Source organism: Pteropus medius, unplaced genomic scaffold (genome assembly GCF_902729225.1).
Source record: "Pteropus medius unplaced genomic scaffold, Ma_sr-lr_union100, whole genome shotgun sequence".
NCBI classification, from domain to species: domain Eukaryota; kingdom Metazoa; phylum Chordata; class Mammalia; order Chiroptera; family Pteropodidae; genus Pteropus; species Pteropus medius.
The window spans coordinates 2,754,780-2,763,137 of NW_024340693.1; the positions used below are offsets into that span (position 1 = coordinate 2,754,780).

General features: G+C 53.7%; 1 non-coding gene across 1 annotated transcript; it reads right to left on the bottom strand.

Annotated features, from left to right (window-relative positions):
* Positions 1 to 636: 636 nt before the first annotated feature.
* Positions 637 to 755, bottom strand: LOC120603082 (5S ribosomal RNA). The gene has a single exon (XR_005652959.1). It is a non-coding gene; the product is annotated as a 5S ribosomal RNA (ribosomal RNA).
* Positions 756 to 8,358: the final 7,603 nt, after the last annotated feature.

Sequence of the window (8,358 nt, forward strand, 5' to 3'; positions counted from 1 at the left end):
GTCCGTGGGCTGTATCTATTAAGATTTACTGTATTGGAAATTAAAACAGAAAATTTTAAAATATTTATTTATTAATTTATTTAAAACCCCCAATGTTGAACTTATTCCTGTTTACAATAAAACACATTCCTAAAATGTTTTATGTAGCATTTACATAAAAATAACTATAATTTCCAAAAAGAAATTAGCGAGAAGAGTGACGTTGTTTTATACTTTTTGCCAATCTCTCTAATGTCTGGCTTCAGAGAGGACAGATTAAATTTTTTTACCCTTTCCCGCAATTCCTCTCCCACCTGGCAACCATCGAAATGTTCTATGTATCTATGAAATTGTTTCTGTTTTGTTTATGTTGTTTTTTAGATTCGTGAAATCATATGGTATTTGTCTTTCTCCAGACAGGTGAATTCTTACATCTCCTTCTGCATTCAGTCTTCTGTGAGATGTTGTTTTTCATATGTGATATGCTGAAATCTATCAAGAAAATCCACCTCATACAGATATGTAGTTACAAAACAAAGGGATATTTTATTTTTTATTTTATTTTTTTAATTAATTAATTTTTTTTTAGGTGAAGCAACCCTTGGTTGACCTCACAGATTGCAAAGACCTTGTCAGCTTACAATCTCTTATTTTTTATGCCTACAGCACCTGGTCTTTCTAGGTGGTCTCCCATCCAAGCACTAACCAGGCCCGACCCTGCTTAGCTTCCGAGATCAGACGGGATCGGGCTTGTTCAGGGTGGCATGGCCGTAGACGAAGGGGTATTTTAATAACCTTCTCAGATAATTGCAGATAGTTCTCTCGCTAGCACCCCGAAACTTGAAAAGTGGTAGCTTCTTGAATGTTAGTTGTAATGTGGACTCCAAAATCATATCGATACAATTTTTTGCTCCGTTATGTTGAAATCTCCTGGTCTACTTGGAGCTCGTAATGGGTCTGTTACCCACGCCTGACTTTGTAGGACCACACGTTGGTTGTCAGGAAGATATTGGCTCACTGAGTTAATGAAAGCCGTGCATATGCTGACACATCGCATTCTATGATGTTCAGAAGTTTTCTGTTTGTTAATGTCATCATCTCACCAGAAAAATACAAGTATTGAGAAGTCAAGCTCACGGCGATCGAGCCATGTATGCCGTTTCGGTTTTTGCTTGAAACCTCAAATTTCATCACTGACAACAAACATGTCAGTGGTTGCTCTTCACGTAACAGGCTCGCTTTGCTTTTGTTGGAAAAAATGCCAGTTTTGAATGACCAGTTGTCCCTCAGTCCTTCTTTCAAATAAAATGGCTTTCCATGAAAAACACGGCTAGTGCAGCCAGCCACTCAATTCATCGCCGAGCGTCTCCTCTGGTGACGACGACTGTTTGGCACGCCTTCGAAGTTCAGCTTTAATGACATTATGATTTTAACGCTTTATCGAGAACATTCTTAGGTGTGACTAGATTTTTTCCGTGCTCTGGTCGTGTGGGGGTCAGGAATACGGTGGCCACTGCCTGGATTTGCCTCAAATGTCAGCCGTGCAGATGTCACATGGAGAAAAGGCAGATCACGTCTTCGTATTATTACAAAGATAGCTGTGACCTCTTGGACCGCCTGGCGGGTCTCGAGAAGCCCGTGGCACTTGCTTTGTGAACCACGGCACGGTGACATGTGGCAGTGATCGGAGCTGTGAGTGCGCATCTGCAGCTCCGTCTCCTCGGTAGCTCAGCCCCCACTTCCTGTGTTCTGCTGAGGCCTCCAGAAACAGTATCCTCCCAAGTGCCACCCCAGTCCACAGCCGCAGGCTCAGCATGTGACCCAGGCAAAGCTGATCTGTGGTTGGGACGGTTACACCTTGGACAGCCTCTGCCACCGCTCTGGGCTGCCCCCACACGCCACTTGCCATCACTATCGGGCTTTGGGAAGGAGAGTCATGCTCGTGTTCTTTTGTCAAGGCCACTTGGCTGGGGTGACATTAGCCTGGAGCCGATCGTGGCCTTCTATTTTAATTTATCCTCTAATGTCCTTTAATTTATCCTTCTAATTTATCCTCTAATTCCCCCCCTGCAAGGAGAAAGCCTGTCCACAGCATGAAAGAATGTGGCCGACACATGGAGGGAAGCAGAGCCCAGGGGCGGGACCGCGCCTCGTCGTTATGTGCCTCAGACACCGCCACCTGGCACTGAATTGGTTCCGTGAGCCAGCAGACATCTTTTCATGTGAAGTCGTTTGGATCCCGTTTCTGACACTGGATGAAGAGTCGTGATTAGGAGTTACTGAGTGGGAGTTCGCGAGCGCCTCTGGGGCAGTCTCAGTCACCACGGACAGTCTCTCTTTCCTGGTGGGGAAGAGCAGAGTGTCGCGGACTGAGCAGCTCCGTCACTGAGTGTATGGGGGGACAGTGCCTTCAGCGGGGCATGGCTGGTGTGCATGGGCAGGGAGGACAGACAGACGTCGTGCCCTGAGTCTCTGTGCAGGCCTGAGCGTGGCTTCTCTGTGTCCCCAGCAAGCCCAGTGCTGCTCCAGGACGAGGCCAGTGGAGACGCACGCTGTGGCAACTGGATGATGAATTCTGAAACCATCCACCTAAATCGCAATGCTCCAGTGTGTCCAACGGGAATGCATGGGTGACAGCCTGCAAGGGGAACTCTAAGCAACACTGATCACTGGGTCCGAAGTGATACTCAGTTCCAAGGACAGAACGGTCGTCCCTGTCCCTGCTTTTTCCCAGAACTTACATTTGACAAAGCGAGATCTAGATGTTGATCAGAAAAGGTGAGGAATGGATGCTGGTCGGGAAAACACACACACAAACACACGCACATGCGCGTGCGCGCGCACACACACACAAGACTGTTGTCAGTTACACCCCTGACTTTAGCGATGGGGAAGCTGAGATCCAGAAAGATTATGATTTTTCCAAATGTGTAGAATTCATTAGTGGCCTCGCTGAGGCCGGACCTCACTCAGGATATTGACTCCCGGCCCTCTGCTCTTTGCTCTACAATCTTCTTAAATTCTTACACTACCACGCGGAGGTCTAGAGAGCACTCACCCAGATCAGAAATTGCATTAGTCGGCTGGGTTGCCACACAAAATACCGGACTGGGGAAGGGGCCATTAAACAACGGAAGTTTACCGTCTCGGTTATGGAAGCTGGAGCTTCCAGATCAAGGTGTCGGCAGAGTTCATTTCTTCTGGGACCTCTGTCCTTAGCTTGCAGATGGCACCTTCTCCCTGTGTCCTCATGTGCTTGACCCTCTGTGTGCATTCACGTCTGGCGCCTCTTCCTCCTCTTATAAGGACACCAGTCACGTTAGATTAGGGTCCACCCCTAGGACCCCACTGAACCTTAATTACCTCTTCGAACACCCTATTTCCAAATGCAGTTACGTTCTGAGGTCCCGGGGTTAGGGCTGCAATGTGAAAATTTGGGCGGCACACAGTTCAGCCCATAACAGAGCAACTCCAGAACCTCACGGCATCTGGAATCGAAAGGGCAGACGTCGCTTTTCTCCGGCACCTCTGTGAACGGTGAGCCATCGGAGGCGGCCCCTGCCCTCGGGGCTCCAACTGCCCGAAGCCCAACTCGCCCGAGGGAGGGGGAAGGTCCTCCCAGCAGACTCCTCATGCCCAGTCTGATCCGTTGTCCCCGGGCTGTGATGGCACAGAGCGGGATTCCGAGGGAGCACCACCCTCACCCACTGCTGCTTGAAATGGTTACCAGGTCCCATGTCTCCCCAGCGTGCCACGTGGGCATTTCCTCCCCAGCCGGAAATGCCCGTCACACGCAGACGCCTGGTCGGGGGCTGGCGGGTCGAAGGCCTTGGATTTCTTTGGTGGTTTCAGGAGAGCCTTCGAGAACCAGCGATGGATTCGTCGGGGCAGCATCCTCTAAAGCAGGGCAGCCGGTCCTCCTCTTAGACTTGCCAACGTTTTCTGTTGTTGTTTTGTACCTTTCTTTCGTTTCGCCTCTCCGACACACACACTCACTCTCTCACACACTCACCCACTCACACACTCGCACGCACGTTCATTAATGCGCTAATATTACAAACTCTCCTGTTGGTTACCGTGTGGGAGCCTGCGGAGCAGGAGAGGTCATTGTTCTTGGGGACAGCTTATTCCTGACCCCGTGGGCGACTGCGGTTCTGTGGTGAGACCCTCACCGCGCCCCCTCCCCCTCATAGTTTGGGGCCCTGCAGACGGACAGCCGCAGGCAACACCGACCGTGACAGCGAGACTTCCGGGGCCCTCTGCCTCCCCACCCGGAGAGGTATCTTGCCCTTGTATCTCTTCCATGTCCCTCAGTCCTCAGGGACCATCTACTCTTTCTACTGTCCTTCCGGAATCTTCTCTCGAAAAAAAAAAACTTAACCATGTGCTCAGTGGTTACTTTGTTTGAACCAAAACGGGAGGCCCCGGTCAGAAAGAACCGATTTCTAGTTTCGGACCATCAGGCACTGACAAAACAGATAAGAATAAAGATGTGCTTCAGGAAGAAGCGTAAGGGTGGTGGTGAGTGTGTGCGTGCCGTGTGCATGTGTGCGTGTGTGCGCATGTGCGACAGGTGCTGGGGAATGACAGCTCAGGCTCCTGACATTCCCCCCAACCCCATGGGCATGACCGAAGAGGGTGCCCGAGTGTCTACAGGTCATAAGACAAAGGGACAGAATATTCTCAGCACGGCCCTCGCCCAGGAAGCCTCTGGCTGATTCGCTCTTGCAGCCCCAACTCCCAAGGCTGCACAAACCCAGCAGGCGTCTTGGGTGTGTCTCCCCGAGTGTCCCCACTTGCTCTTTCTCCTCTCTCCTCTCACGCCTGACCCCAGTGCATGGTCCAGCACCCCGGGCATAGAAGGCACGATGCAGGATCAGTGAAGGAAAGGTAGAAAGGGACTCTCAGAGCGAGGCCACCAAACCCTGGGCACTGTGGGCTGGTAAACTTCAGCAGAAAACACGGGTCTAAATCGGCGGTTCTCAACCTGAAGAAATCTGGTCCCAGGAGACATTTGACGACGTCCGGAGATGTTTCTGGTTGTCACAACTGGAGGAGGGGGCGCTATACTCGCATCTAGGGGGCTGTGAAGACCCTACAATGCACAGGCAAGCCCCCCAACCCCCGCCCCCTCCGCCAGGAAGAATGATTTGGCTGCAAGCGGCAGCGGTGCCGAGGCTGAGGAACTGGTCTAAAGGAAGGTGGAAAAAAGACCCCCGTTTGGACTTCAGTGGTCCTCAGCATCTGGGCGGTGCTGGGCACAGGGAGCAGCCGTTACTCAGTCTCTGAAAGGCTAACCCTCGGAGCCTGAAAATGTTGCCACTCATGCGTGTTCTCCATCCCCTTCGTGGTAGATTCTGGCCTAGGCCTGTGTGTGCGCGGTCACTTCTCAGCGTTCAGTAAATAATTCGGCACCAGCCGCGCCCCAGGCACAGCTAGAGCGACTACAAGTAACAAGAGCAACCACCACATTGGTTAAAATTCACTGAAGCGTGGCAGGCATCCTGCTCAGCGTTTTATGAGCCATCAACCCTTTAATATTGCACAAGTACCCCGCAAAGCAACTATTAACGTAATCCTCATTTACAGACGAAGGAACTCAGAGAGGCCCAGGAAAAGCCAGTGGCTTGTGCAAGATTCTCCAGCTTATAAATTACGGGTGGAAATGGACTGCAAAGCCAGGCACTTGGATTCTAGGATCCAAACTCCGAGCGGCTAAGACGCACCAAGGACAGACAGATGCTGTTCCCGGAATAAACGCGGGCGTCTGTGGGTGGAACAGCTATACTAAAGGATGATTTCCAGGACATTTCATCCTGATAACCCAGTTTGATTTTTAATTTCAGTTTATTTTGCTAGTCCCATATTCCAGCTCTAAACAGTGTGGGCTTAGAGACTGGCTGTTCTCTCCCCAGATGAGAAGCTCTGTTTCCAGGTAGGTAGGTAGGTAGGTAGGTAGGTAGGTAGGTAGGTAGGTTCTCACCGCACGCGCGCCCTTGCCCTGCCCCAACCCGGGCAACGAGACAGCGCCTAAGGCAGAGAGGGAAGGCAGGGTGAGGGGTGTTTGAACCCAAGCGTGCTGGTTCTCAAAAGCTCCTCTCGGCCCCTCCAGGCGGCCGCTGGATGCTCAGAATCCCTGCGCGCCCGCGGAGCAGGCTCCTCCGCGTTCCCCAGCGCTGCTCCCCTGTCGCCGCCTTGACAACCACGGGGACCGCCGCGAGGAGGCTGCGTTTTCTCCCAGGGCAGCCTACCAGACGCGCGGAAAGGCTGGTTTCCTGGGAGAGGGACGGGGAAATAAAACGTCGGGAGAGAGAGCTGGGAAGAAGAAACGCAGGCTCCTGGCAGAACCGGACCCGCGTGGACCCGGCGCGCAGCGGTGGATACGCGGCTGCTTCTGGGCACAGGAGGGACGTCTGCATAGAGTGGCAGAACTGGAGGATTCGGGGTGAGGGGAACGCTTTAGATGGAGGGGGCGGTGTTCAGCCTCTTCACGGCTCTCCCAGCTCCCGCGTCCATCTCTCTTCGTCCCCAACCCCGCCCCTCTCCCAGCCCAGCTTCCCGCAGGCCCATCTCCGAAACTGCATTTCTGGGCCGCGGGTCTGTCACAAGGAGCTGGCGAGAGCCTGTCCCGGGAGCAGCTGCCCCACCCCTCCCATAGTCCAGAGAAGGAGTTGGCTCAAAGCGAGCCCTCGAATTCGCCATGGGCCTGTCTCCCGGGTGGGTAGGGGAGAGGGGCGGGCTGTGCTGCTTCGGGGTCCAACGCAGACCCGTGGGATGCACTGGAGCTAAAGGATGAGAAACTTCGCTCGCGAGAGGGTTCTTAAAACATCGTGCCAGCCGCGCACAACTCAGAAGGCATCAGAATCGCCGATAATAAAATTAGTTGGGATTCCATTCACCGGAAGCCTTAAAGCACCTGGGCTTCGTTTAGGTTGGCACAAGGCACAATGCCCCCTCCTGGGACTGCGGAGAACTGGTCTTCGGTGCGACAGGGGTTCAGGGGGATGGAGATTGGGGGAGGGTGCCGAGAGAGAGGTAGGATGACTTTTTCATGCGTCTGGGGCACAGCCGAGGCCTCTCGCTCCAAGAACAACCTGGAGCGATCTCTCCGTGGGGAGCCAGATCGCACCTGCCTTTGTCCTAGGGAAGCTGGAGAGACAGTCCCGCGCGTAGCTGGATTTGTAGGAGACGGAAGGTTTTAGAAGTCAACGCAGCACTTGTTGAACAACCCCAACGGGAGCGCCTTTCTCCCTAAGAGACGCGCGCGTTTGCTTTGCGTGCATGCTAGGAGTCCGCGCGGCCCAGGGTGGGTGGGACAAGAAGTGGCCCAGGTCTCCAGGACTGGGGGTAGGAGCTTTGGGGGTCGCGAGAACCCAGACCCGCTGTTTCCGGGATCCGGTTTCCTGAGCGGCAGAAACACCTCAAACACCTCCCTCGAGGGGCCAAGCGCCTCGCATCTCTGCAGAAGCCCCACACCTTCTTCTTCTCCTGGTCCCCATTACGCGTAAAAGTAAAATAAAATAAAATAAAAAACCCATACATCTCTCCATCAGGAGGGCTGCTGTGTGGATTCAGGGCGCTGCGGGATGGTGCGTAACAAGAATCCATGAGAACATAAGGTCCCTGGAGCCTCGGGCTCTGGCTATACAGGGCCACGCGTGGCGACCCCGGGACGCGATTGTCCTAGGTCCTCGGAACCCCGGCCCCACATGGTCCCCCTGATGAGAGGAGGCGTCACCATCCCGCTGGGAATTTGTCCCTAACAAGTCGTTGTCAGTCAGAGCGCAGGGAAGGACTGAGCTCTCGCGCTGGCTCGGCCGGTCTCTGTCCTTAGCGATGGCGGTCAGGGCCGCCAGACAGAGAGGGCTGAGAATCCCAGGCCGGAGGGGGTGTACTGGTGTCAGGAGCTGAGGCACAGCGCCGGGAGGGCCCTCTCCCTCCCTTGGGGGCATGGCTTTCTGTCCTACTGGGCGCGTGTGCCCCAAGCCGGGAGCGCACGAGGCTGGGGAGGAAGGGGAGTCTCTGCAGGGCTGAGGGTACCTGAGGGTGCCTGCCGAGGGGTGACTAACAGAGCAGAGGACCCCCAGCCCCATCCCCACCCCGCCCCAGCAGGAAGCCCTAACCCAGGCTGGCGCCTGTCCAGTCCACAGCCGAGGACTCAGGGTTCCGGCGCCACGTGGATTTCTAAGAAAAAAAAAAAGTTTATTTAAAATTTTGTACATAAATAAATAAATAAATATCTTCTGGTATTCCAGAGACCGTACAGTTACACAGCTAGGCCGGGCGCGGGCCGGGTGTCGGGGCCTGGGGCAAGCGGGGTGTCGCCGGAGGCGAACATCCAGGGCCTCTGGGAGAAGACAAGGAGCCTTCATCCAAAAC